The 12,769-nt window shown below is 37.8% G+C and overlaps 1 non-coding gene across 1 annotated transcript; it reads left to right on the top strand.

Moving 5' to 3' along the window:
- Positions 1–12,187: 12,187 nt before the first annotated feature.
- Positions 12,188–12,294, top strand: LOC121209201 (small nucleolar RNA R71). Its single transcript, XR_005904318.1, has one exon. It is a non-coding gene; the product is annotated as a small nucleolar RNA R71 (small nucleolar RNA).
- Positions 12,295–12,769: the final 475 nt, after the last annotated feature.

Here is a 12,769-nt window from a genome sequence, read left to right as displayed (position 1 = left end):
AAAATTACATTTTTTCCATAAGGTATTTTTGGGTTTAAATTGAATAATGTGATGATTGAATGAGTTAAATATGGTATTATAGATCAAGAGAGACAATGTTCTGACCTAGACTGGAGAAAGAACAAAGTTTTGGACTAAATCGAACTATTAGCCATTTTGTATCAGGGTAAGTTCGTATGTTAAAAATAAGCTTTAATATGATTGTCTTTTATTGCTTTAATATTGCATGATTTAATTAATGTGGATGACCTTAATCCTATGAATGAGTCTGGAGACGAATTGACAAGTATGAAATCCCGTTTGAACCTTAGGAATAGGGTAGGATAGAAGTGACAGGTCACTAGGGTCATTATGTGTTATGTGATTATGTGATCCAGGTGCTGGTCTTGTACGTCCTACCGGTGGCTGAGTATGCCGGCATATGTTGCGAATACTTTACAGCTTGTGTAAGTAGTACCGCATAGCTACGTCTTGACTGATAGCTTGTATGAGTAGGCCTGTTGATAGCTCGAGATTGAGCAACTATGTCATATGAGACTTGGGTAGCTTTGGCTACATATGTGGCAGTTAGTGTGAAAAATTTCCCGAGTATCCGACATTTTTATTCCAAGTGGGTCATGGGTATGTCAAAGATGAAAATATGTGTAAGTTCATTTCGAGATGGTTTAGGTATGTACCTAAAGCTCATGTTTATTAAATGTTTAAAATGATGAAAATGAGGTAAGTTCGATGATGGAATGAAATATTGATCATGAGACTATGGTAAATTTACATTTAATTATGTTATAATATTTAAATGTTATATGCATGGTAAGTTCGCTTATTTCTTGCATACGAGCTTACTAAGCTATATAGCTTACCCTGTTTATTTTCCATGTTTTATAGTGTCGCCAAGCTAACTAGGAATCAGAGATTGTCGGAGATTCGGATCACACTATCAAACTTTCATTTTGGGTATTGATGATCTTAGTATTTTGAAAGTATGACATGCATAGGGACTTGGTTATTTTGTTATATGTGTCATTATGATTCTTGCCAATGTTTTGGCTTGTAATGGTCAAAGGCTTGTTTTGATATTTGGCCATGTAAATTAGGTTATTTAGCTAACATGGTTGTAAGCCTAAGTATATTCATATATGTGCCAATGTCTTTGATGATATGGTCATGGTATGCTTGGTGAATGTGAAATGTTTGGAAATGTCATTCATAGCATGAATGTGTAATGTTGGGAATTGTGATCTATTGATGAGATGATAAAATTTGTGTACAATTAGGTAACTTGAAAGAAGTTGAATGAAGCCTAATGAATGTGAAATTAGCATGTTTATTTAGGGAATAATAAATGTAGTGAATATGTTAGATAAAGATATTAAATTGATATGTTTTAATCATGATTGAGGATGTTTTGGTTGCCTAAGTATATTATGTTTTATGCTTTTCAATTGGTGTAAGTGTATTTGAAAATAAGGGTGGCAAAGGGCTTGGTAAATAGCCTTTATTTTGTCCACACGAGTAGACACACGGGCGTGTGTCTAGGCCGTGTGTGACACAGGGCTTGTCCCCTGGGCGTATATTTTGGCCGTGTGTCCCCTGTACCTTAATTTTTAGAAACAGTATGCTCAAAATTGAGCATACGAGCAGAGACACGGGCATGTGTCTCAGCCGTGTAGACGGCACGGCCTCGAACACGGGCGTGTGCCCTGGCCGTGTGATCTCAATTTGTTCATGAGTTACAAGTCAGAGAGTTACACGGGGTCGAGACACGAGAGTGTATGACCACACGGCCTGCCCACACGGGCGTGTGACCCTTGTTTAGTGAAAAAGTTTTCTAAGTTTTGTAAAATTTTCTAAAGTTCAGAGTTTAGTCCTGAAGCACTTCCAATGCATGTTTTGGACCTTGTAGGCTCGTATTAGGGACTTTATGATTAATTACAAATGGTTTTAATTTGGAATCAAATTTTTGACTCGGATTTGTATGATCGCTGGTGATGTAAGTGCGACAATGCCTGGTACCCTATTCCAGATCTAAATATGAGTAAGGAGTGTTACATTTAGTGGTGTCAGAGCTATAGTTTACTCAATTATCGGGCTAACCTAGCGTGTGTAAAAGTTTAGCTATACATGCCATATATAAATTTTGATAGTGTGATGACTCTTGACAATTTAAAATGTGTTTTCATATAGTAAATGAATCCCGATCGAGACGTGGCTAATGATGTAGAAAGTAATGCGCCGGCTCCCGCTCAAGGGACTACGCCATCAGAAAGTAGGCCTGTGATGATTAGTTGAGGAGGAGAGGCTAGAGAAGCCTTCTTCCAAAAGATGAAGGAGTGGTTTGCCGAGTTTGTTCGGAAAAATTTGACTGCTCAACATCCTACACCCCCACCTAGCCCCCAACCGGTTCCTGTAGCTGCCCAAGGTGTGGACTTGGTAAAGCTAACCAAGCCTCCAGTCGATAAGATTCAAAAATAAAGGACTGAAGAATTTAGAACAAATATCGATGATGATCCCGAAAGAGCAGAATTCTGGCTCGAAAACTCTATTCGGGTATTTGATGAACTTTCTTACACACCGGGTGAGTGCTTCAAATGTGCTATGTCACTTCTGAGGGATACGACATATTAGTGGTGGAACACTCTCATATCTGTAGTACCAAAGGAAATGGTCACTTGGGATTTCTTCCAAGAAGAGCTCAAAAAGAAGTACATTAGTCAGCGATTTATTGATCAGAAATGCAAGGAATTCTTAGAACTAAAACAGGGTTGTAGGACTGTGACTGAATATGAGCGAGAGTTTGTAAGACTTAGTAAGTATGCTCGAGAGTGTGTTTCAACTGAGGCTATTATGTGTAAGAGGTTCGAAGATCGGCTGAATGAGGACATCAGGCTGTTAGTTGGCATTTTAGTGTTGAAAGAATTTGTTGTGCTGGTCGAACGAGCTTGCAAAGTTGAAGATTTGAGTAAGGAAAAAAGAAAATTTGAGTTCGAGACTAGAGATTCAAGGAAGAAGCCGATGAATAAGCCGTTTCAATCCTCATCAAAGAAATCGATGGATTTGTATGCTCTGTAACAGCCCGATTTAGACCCTATTCAGAATGGTGGTTTTGGGACCATGAATCTGAGTCAGAAAAATATTTTAAAATTATTTTCTGTGTTTATTATGTGTGAATTTATATGTGTGAAATTTTCGTAATTTAATTTTGTCGTTTGAGTGCCCGATTAAATAAAAGGGCTTAATCGCGTAAAATGAAAATTTGATGGTTAATTGTAAGAGGGCCGAATTGAATGTGTCTTTATAAGTTGAGGTATTTAAAATGCAATTAGACCATTAATATTTGGAGTGGACGGTTGTAACCTTATGTTATAAGGGTTTCATATTTTATAATAAAGGTTAAATATGTAAATTAAATAATATGTTAATATATGTTATAATATAACATAATTAAAAGCCAATATTCATACTTTCTCTTATGACTAAATAATAAAAAGAAAGAAAAGAATAAAAGCTTAGGGTATTCGGCCTTGTCCAAGCTCAATCAAGGTATGTAACTAGCTCGGTTTTTGATAATTTTTACGTTTTTGAGATTGGTGCAGTGTAATGTACAAAGTCCCATGCTTGAATTTTTTTATTTTGATGAATATTTTGAGTTATGCCATTGACGAATATTTGAGCTTTGTGATGATAGTTGATGAAATATGAAAGATATGTTTTAGATTAACAAGTTTTGTATTGGAATTTTTTATAATTTTTAGTAATAGAGACTAAATTGAAAAAATAATAAATTGAAGGACTAAAATGTGAAATAAATGAAATGTATGACTTGTATGAATACATGGAACATTCGGCCTAAGCATGGTATGTGCAGATTTTGCATGTTTTGTGTTTCGTGCAATTTGGACTAAATTGTAAAAAGTGTAAAATGTTAGCGGTAAAATTTTAATTTGCCCATTTATGTGTTTTTTTGGAGTAAAATGAGTGAAAATTTGTTTGAATAAGTTTAATTTGAATATGTCTAGACCAAGAACCAAAGAAATTGGATTTGGATCGAGGGAAAACTAAAGTTGTCGATTAGCCGTCCCGTTCCGATTTTCATCGCCTGAGGTAAGTTTATAAGCAAATAGATATTGTTTATTTTAAATAAATATGAATTTTATATGCTAAAATGAAATATGTGAAATTATATATATGTTAGCCGAATGTAAATAAGCTTGGGAGCTATGTTTATGAATTTGTTTTGACCGAGTTACGATGTCCGAAAGCCCCGTACGAACCTTAGGAATAGCTAGAATACATATGTCATGACATAGGATTTCCGATATGTGTTTTCATGTAAGACCACGTCTAGGACGTTGGCATCGATATATGTGGTTACGTGTAAGACCATGTCTGGGACATCAGCATCGTATTTGATTCGTGTAAGGCCCTGTCTGGGGCAGTGGCATCGATATGAGATAACATGTAAGACCACATTTGGGACGTTGGCATTGTATGATATATGTGTTTATCCTAGTATAATATTCAATTCCAAATCGTTCAACGGGCAATAATAAGTTAAGACCGAATGAAAAATCGAGTTAAAAGGCTCAGGTATGTATTTACACTAAGATATGAAATTATTGTGAGTTGAATGTTTGAATTGATGGGATAAATATTACATGATTATGTGAATTATAAGTATGCATATGTGAAAGTATACATTCGGTCTAATGATGTATTCATGATGCAAATGATAGTATATGCGTATATGAAAATTTATAAATTTATAATTGGCCAAATGTTAATTATATGTGATATTGTAATTGTAAATATATGTGCATTTGAATATGAATGAATATAGATATCTGTATATGATCGCGTGATTCGTAACAAGTAATAAATATTTATAATGAAGATCAAACCTAGACTAACTATTATCACTACGAAAAGGCAAGCGCACTTATCGAACAATAGTATAGTAATGGCAAGATCGGGATATCATACCCAAGGGAACCAAAAGTACTAGTAATTACTATCTTTTTATTATCTAGCCTAAGAATAAAAGGGTTTGTTTTAATTAACTAATTGTTTAAACTAATTAACTGATTTAATTAAAGGAAAGAAAAAATCTGGAAAAAGACTTGAAGAAAAGCAATTGATAAAGACAACACCCAAGGAGGAATCCACCTAGATTTCACTTGTTATCTGACTCTGAATCGAAAGATTTATTCACTTGACTTGATCTGTGAGACTCCCTAACCTATGTTATTATCCCTTTCGAGACTAATAATGTCTAACCCTTAGTTGAATTAATCGAAATCTCTTTCTAAATTAAAACCCCTAGGGAAGCAGTAAATCACTCTATGGACTCCCATATTAGGTTTCACCCTAATCCGGCAAAATCTCGTAACCCTTTTTCTAGGCGCTCGATCAACTTCGCTTAATTATGCCAAATCTACTCTTAGGCAGGGTCTATTCCTCCTCTGCATAAGCACATCAAATCATGAATTAATACCCGGAATATTAACTCAAGCATTAAGAACACATAATTAAGAACAAATCAAGTATTTATCATACGGTTCAAATAATAATAACAAGATCTATCATAGGTTTTATCCCCCTTAGGTATCTAAGGGGTTTAGTTCATAATAAAATAAGAGCACATCTCAAAAGTATGAAAATAACAAAACATAAAGAAAACTCTAAAACCCCTGAAGGAATTCTGAGAGAGATCTTCAGTCTTGGAGTAGCTCCGGCTTTGGAGATGGATCGTCTGGCTTCCTTCAAGTAATTCCCGACGTGTGGTTCTATATGCCAGAAAAGTTCTGGAAAGGGCGGCCTCCTTCTAGGTCACACTTAGGGTGTTTATATAGGCTTTGGATTGGCTTTCTTTCTCCCTAAATACCCTTTTTCGTGTAAAATACAACTCTTTGAAAAAGGGACACGCTCGTGTGCCACAGCCGTGTGACGTGATTACAGGTCATGTTCAATCCGTTGAATTACACACAGCTGTGTGGGCTCACTGGCCAGGCCGTGTGAATCGTGAAAACCTTGGTCGACACCTCTGAAGGACACGGGCGTGTGAGATACTTGTGTTGCAAGGCTTAGGCTGTGTCATCTTCTCGATTTGGTCTGTTTTGTCCCTTTTTAGCTCGTTTTTGGCTCCTTTCGACTCTTAGTGCTCTCTTACGTGCAAAACATGAAATAACCAGATTAAGAGCACCAAAATCGAAAAAACTTGTAATAAACATCCATAAATATGCTAAGTATTTGGGGTATAGATATGTATAATTTGGCGTTTATCAAATACCCCCACACTTAAGCATTTCCTTGTCTTCAAGCAAAATTCTCATTTACGACTAGAATTCATTCTTCTCAATCGCATAATCATTACTGATAATGTTACAAGTTATTCCACAGAAAATCATACAGTGAGAATTCAACTATAGGGACATTAAAAGCCTTAAACAATCTAAATCGAATATTTTGATAATAAAATCATACGTAATCTCCTTCCTCTAAGTAATTAACTTTAGTCCTAAATATACAAGAGATGGCATCCTCACTAAAGATTCACTCAAATCACTCAAAGTGTTTAAGGTTCAAGATTAAGCACTCGATTGTCTAACATGAAAAGTTATTACCATAGGCTTGCATGAAAATCAAATCTCCACCACTTGTCAATGATATGATACACAAATCAAAAGGTCTCTGCATGGTTGTAATGGGTTTTAGGTTACAGGTATGGATATAAGCTGAAGAGACAAAGGTTAGAATTGAGATAATTTCAATATATTACCCCACTATCAAAAACTTAATTACTGAACAACAAAAAAATATCTAAACTATTTTACATGAGTTCATGACAACTTTAGCTTGCTGAGAATTACAATATGATACTGAGTTTTTTTTTAAGAACAAATCAAGTCGATACAATATAGAAATCATACTTCATGATTCAGTAACAAAAAATGGTGAACATAGCGAGGTAACAATATGTATAATTAAAGCAAGTTCTAGAATAACAGTTCAATGTTGACACACTCAAACCACAAAAGAAGTGAGCAAGAAAGAAAGCTATATGCTCAAAAGGCTCAAAAATCTCACCAAAAATTTGGGTTTCTGATGTCATTCCTGTATAATTAAGATTTCAAGATAATACCTCAATTTAGGAAAATAATTTAAAAAAATTTAGTTCTCAAAATATCAACTTATCATGCTCGATTCTCTAATGTCCTATAATAAAATAATCATGCATAATTCTTCATGACATACCAACAATAATTATAGATCAATCAGAATTTATTCGATCAAGATTATGAGAAAATCACTTAAGCACAAGACCAACTTCAGGGATTTGAGAATAATGCAAAAAGTTAGGTTTCATATTCACCCCTCACACTTAAGATGTACATTGCCCTCAATGTACAAAGATATATTATTCAAATAACGAAAATCATAAGAAGAAAGAATGTGAAACTCCCTATTATATGGATGTGGAGCTTGATTCTGAGGATGGAGTGTTTGGGGAAAGTGGTGGTTACCATTGTTCTTGGCTAGATGAAGAAATTGGGTCGTTGAACATGGCACTCGTGAGGTATTGTTTCCCTTTTGTTTCCTCATTTCGTAAAATATTTCTAGCAGCTTTGCTTGGAAGTCTATAGAATCATGACGAGTTTATTAAGAGTTGGTTTGGAAGAGAGCGTAGTGGAATTACTTGTTAGAAATACCAGAAAATGGAAAAAGTAAAATTTACTAATATAGATATATCTTTCAAAATAAAATAATAAAATAAAAATAAAAATAAAAATAAAAATAAAAATAAAAATAGAATAAAATAAAATAAAATAAAAATAAGAATAAATAAAAAATAGGAGGAGTCAATGATCCTCGTCGGTGAGGCCCTTAAATGGTGGTGCTGGAGTGGCGATGTGGAAGTGTGGGCACAGTTCTTGCACCATGGCCTGCTTATCGTCTATCTGTTAGTCCCGTCACCAATCTCGCTCGTGGATCATCTCAAACTGTATAGTGCAATACTGCTCGAAATGGGCGAGTCGGTCGGAAAGGTGTGCCAATGAAGCAGCCGCATGAGCTGGTCGTTTCCTAGGTGGCGCGGTAGAAGGCTCCTCATGCTGTGGGGGAACATCATTAGGGATGTCCTCAAGATCCTCCTCGTCAATGGCATGCGAGAGACGGTACTGAGGAGGATCGGTCTCACGTCGGCGCTCAATCATCCTTATGTGTATCATAGTCGTGATGCCCTGTGAGGACATCTGACCTATCAGGGTAAGCGCTGATGACTGGGCCGTGGTGTTGAGGAGACCGAAGTGTCTGGCAAGGCGCGTCACATAGGGGTCAATGGAGATCACTCCCTTCTTATGCCGCTCGGTCTGATGGCGAAAGCAATGAAGTATGCTAAGTCGGTCACGTGTGCATTCGCCATGCACCATAAATAGTAAGCATCATGGGTGGTGACAACACCGGTGCTCTCTCTCCTTTCGGTCAAGGCGTGTGCCAATATGGCATGGAGATATCGTAGGGAAGGGGGGAGAGCTGAGGCCTTCGAGTTGCTAGGGTCGTAGGTGGAAGAGAGTGGTGCCAAAGCCTTCCAGCACAATGAGGGGGAGATGTGGATATTGTGTGGTAGTGCATTCATGTCCTCCTCCTCCATAAACTCATCTGTATAAAGTCCCAGAGCAATTCCAAACTCTGGGACACTCATCGAACGAACTAGACTACCTAATCGGAAGTGAATGGTGCATGGGTCGTCATTGTTTGTCATCACCACCTGTAAATGAAAAGTAGAGTATAATTCTAAAGTTAGCTCTAAATAAGTGGGCTCAAAAATAGCGAAGAATAGTTCCCATGGGTCTGTCGACATGAGGGCGCGGATGGCGTTAGCGAGCTGGATTTGCTCTACGGCAGCCCAGTCGATGCATTGACCTGTGGTGATGGGTTGTGCGAGTAGTATCTGAAATAGCTCCCCCTACGAAGCTTGTGGAAATTCAAGGAACGGGTGCCAAACTTTGGCTGTAGCACGCACAAAGGAAGAGCACGGTCCCCTATGTCTCTTTGAGGGTGGGACCGCGGCCTTCTTTCCTCTTGATGACGACATAATGTACCTGAAAATATATGAGCATTGATAGAATCCAAGATACATTAGTAGTTAAGCAAGAGGCCCAAAACTAGTATATGCTATTTAGTGGCTTAAATAATTCAAATATAGAAAATTCTAAGGCAAATTCTTTACTTGTCTAAATCAAAATATTACAATATCTACGTAAAGCATGTAGAACACTAATGTAGTGATACAATTTGGAAAAATAAAGTTGAGAAAGTGAACCAAAGGCTGTTGTATGGTGGCGCACGGGTATGTTGATGTCGAGCACGGGCGTGTGACGCGGGGGTATAGCCGTGTGGGGGAAAATGGAGGGTATAGAGAGGGGAAAGTGGGGATTAATGCAAGAGGAATGGATTTCAGGATGGTTTGAGGTTTGGGGAAGTGGGAATCTTAGGAATAGTGGCCGGAATAAAGATTAGGGAGTGGGGAGGAGGAGTTTTCAACTAGGGTTTTGAAAGGGGGAAGAAGATGAACAATGGTTTGTTTATATAGGAGAGGGTCACACGGCCTAGGGCCACGCCCATGTACTTTGAGGGTGAGCCCGTGTTTTTCAAATTTTTCAATTTAGGTTGTGCCCGGCTACTGTCCCACGCCTGTGTGTCTTGGGCATGTGTGGCACACGGCCATGGCGCACGGCTGTGCCTAGCTTTGTTTGCTTCTCCCACGCTCGTGTGTTATGGTAGCACGCCCGTGTATTGTTGTACACGACTGAATGGAACGGGTGTGTCGGACACCCGTGTTGAAGAAACAGAATCGAGCCTTATCCCTGGCACGCCCGTGGGTTTTCATTCCCACGCCTGGTGTTCCTATCAAGTTCACCCACGGCCATGTCACACGGTCGTGGGGATTTATCGCACCTTGTGTTTTAAGGAAATCATGTTTTGGGGATTTATCGCACGGCCGTGTCTCTTCCCCTGTTTGGCCACGACTTTAGGCACGCCTATGTGTCTGGCCGTGTGTGTTGAAAAACTTTGCAATTCAAAGATTAAGTTAATTGATTCGAAGTGTGAGAAAAAATAAAAAAAAAGAAATCAAAATATGTTAGTGCTCGGGTTGCCTCCCGAGAAGCGCTTATTTATAGTCTAAGCTCGACTCACCTCTCCGTTGAATGATCATGGTGGTTCGAGGAGTTCATACTCCTCATTCCTGTTGTCAATTTTAAAATAAGGTTTTAAACGGGTGTTATTTACCTTAAAAGTTCCGAACTTGGGATGACTCACCTCAACCGTATTGAAGGGGAAAATATTGAGTACTCTAAGAAGGATTTCCTCATTTGGTGTGGTAGTGACAATGTGAGGATCAACGACATCTAGTAAGACTGTATCGCCAACTTTAAGTTGATTAGGAGAGGTATTGGGCTTGTTTTTGCGTAGTTTCGGTTTATCATGTGTTCTCGGTTTGTGTTCTCGCAATTCATCTAGCTCCTCAATCCGTAGTCTTCGTTCTTCATGGACGTCTTTGTTCTCTTCATGATAGTAGAGCACTGTCTCTGTTGTCTTTGTTCAAGGAAGTTCCTACAAGGATGATTGAATACTAGTTTTATCATCAACAGTTTTTATAGCATTATCTTGAGTCTTAGAGGTTTTGACTGAGTCGCGTGCTTGGAGTGTTACTGTGTCGTCACCTACAAAAAGTGTTAGCTCTCCTGTGCCTACATTAATAATGGTTTTGACAGTTGCTAAAAATGGTCATCCTAAAATTAGAGGTACCTCGTTATCCTTATCCATATCTAAGACAACAAAGTCTACTGGGTAAATAAATTTATCAATTTTAACGAGAACGTCTTCAATAATACCCTTAAGAAATCTAACTGTTTTGTCCGCCAATTGTATACTCATCCTAGTCTGTTTGGGTTTACCGAGACCTAGTCGTTTAAACATTTTATATGGCATAACATTTATACTTGTCCCTAGATCAACTAAAGCGTTATTCACAGATAGACTACCAATTAAGCATGAAATTATAAAACTCCCTGGGTCTTTCAATTTGTTAGGTAGCTCATTCTTTAGAATAGCTGACCAGACTGCATTGAGTTTCACATGTGGTGTAGCGTCTAATTTCCTTTTATTGCTCAGAAGTTCCTTTAAGAATTTTGCTGAGTTGGGCATATACGAAAGAACTTCAATAAAGGGTAAGTTAATTTGTAATTTTTTTAAGAGTTTGACAAACTTACAGAATTGTTCTTCTGTTCTGTCTTTCGTCATCGATTCAGGGTATGGCACACGAGGTTCATGATTTGTACTTACCTGTTTGGGATCATTATTGTTTACCTCTTCTCGTCCTTTGTTCATTGTATTGTCTTGTTATATTTCTGGCTCAGGTGTAATGAATCCTTCCGTATCTTGAGTGCTAATTGCATTGAGGTGTTCCCTCGGATTAGGTTCAGTATTACTTGGTAGGCTACTTTGTGGTCATTCGGAGATTAGTTTGGACAGCTGGCCTATCTAAGTTTCGAGTCCTTGGATCGATGCTTGTTGATTCTTAAGTGCTGTCTCGATATTTTGGAAATGGGTTTCTGACACCGAGATGAATTTAGAAATCATCTCTTCAAGGTTTGGTTTTTTCTCCTGTTGATAAGGTGGCTATTGAAAACCTTGAGGATTTTGTGGCTTTGGATTTCCTTGACCTCCCCAGGAAAAATTTGGGTGGTTCCTCCAACCTGCATTATAAGTATTGCTGTATGGGTTATTTTGAGATCTAAAGTTATTATTACCCATATAGTTGACTTGTTCCTCTTCGATTGTGGGATTGAAGGATTGATATTCTATACGTACACCTCCTCCGCTTGAGTCACACCTCATTACTGGATGTACCTGCATAGAACTAAGAAAACTATCAATCTTTTTATTGAGAAGTTCTACCTGATTAGAGAGCATGGTGACTAAATTGATGTTATAGACGCCGGCTATTTTCGCTGGCTTTGTCCTCATAACTTGCCACTGATAGTTGTTCAGTGACATCTCTTCTATGAATTCATAGGCATCTTACGATGTTTTATTGTTGATGGTTCTACCAGCAGCTGCGTCAATCATTTGTCTTGTTGAGGGATTCACACCATTGTAGAACGTTTGAACTTGTAGCCAAAACGGTAACCCATGGTGAAGGCACCTTCTCAGTAAGTCCTTATATCTCTCCCATGCATCTTAAAGTGTTTCTAAATCCATCTATACAAAAGAAGAGATATCATTACGCAATTTAGCCGTTTTAGCCGGCAAAAAATATTTTAGTAAAAATTTCTCGGTCATTTGTTCCCAAGTAGTGATAGATCCTCGTGGTAACGAGTTCAACCACTGTTTATCTTTGTTTCTCAGTGAAAAGGAAAATAACCGAAGACGAATGGCATCATCAGAAATGTCATTGATTTTGAATGTATCGCAAAATTCAAGAAAATTTGCGAAGTGCGTGTTGGGATCCTCATCCTGTAAACCATCAAACTAAACAAACTGCTGTATCATATGAATTGTGTTAGGTTTTAGTTCGAAATTATTTGCAGCAATAGCAGGTCTAACTATACTAGACTCAGTTCGTGTTAAAGAAGGTCTAGCATAATCATACATAGTACGTGGAACAGGATTTTGATTAGCTGCAATTGCAGGAGGCAACTGATCACCTGGGTTTTCAGCCATCTCGTAGGTTGGGGTTTGAGTATCATATTCTCGCTCGTTCTCCGTG

Source organism: Gossypium hirsutum, chromosome A10 (genome assembly GCF_007990345.1).
Source record: "Gossypium hirsutum isolate 1008001.06 chromosome A10, Gossypium_hirsutum_v2.1, whole genome shotgun sequence".
Classification (NCBI taxonomy): domain Eukaryota; kingdom Viridiplantae; phylum Streptophyta; class Magnoliopsida; order Malvales; family Malvaceae; genus Gossypium; species Gossypium hirsutum.
The sequence above is the reverse complement of the archived record's forward strand: the minus strand, read 5'-3'. Positions and strand labels throughout refer to the sequence as shown.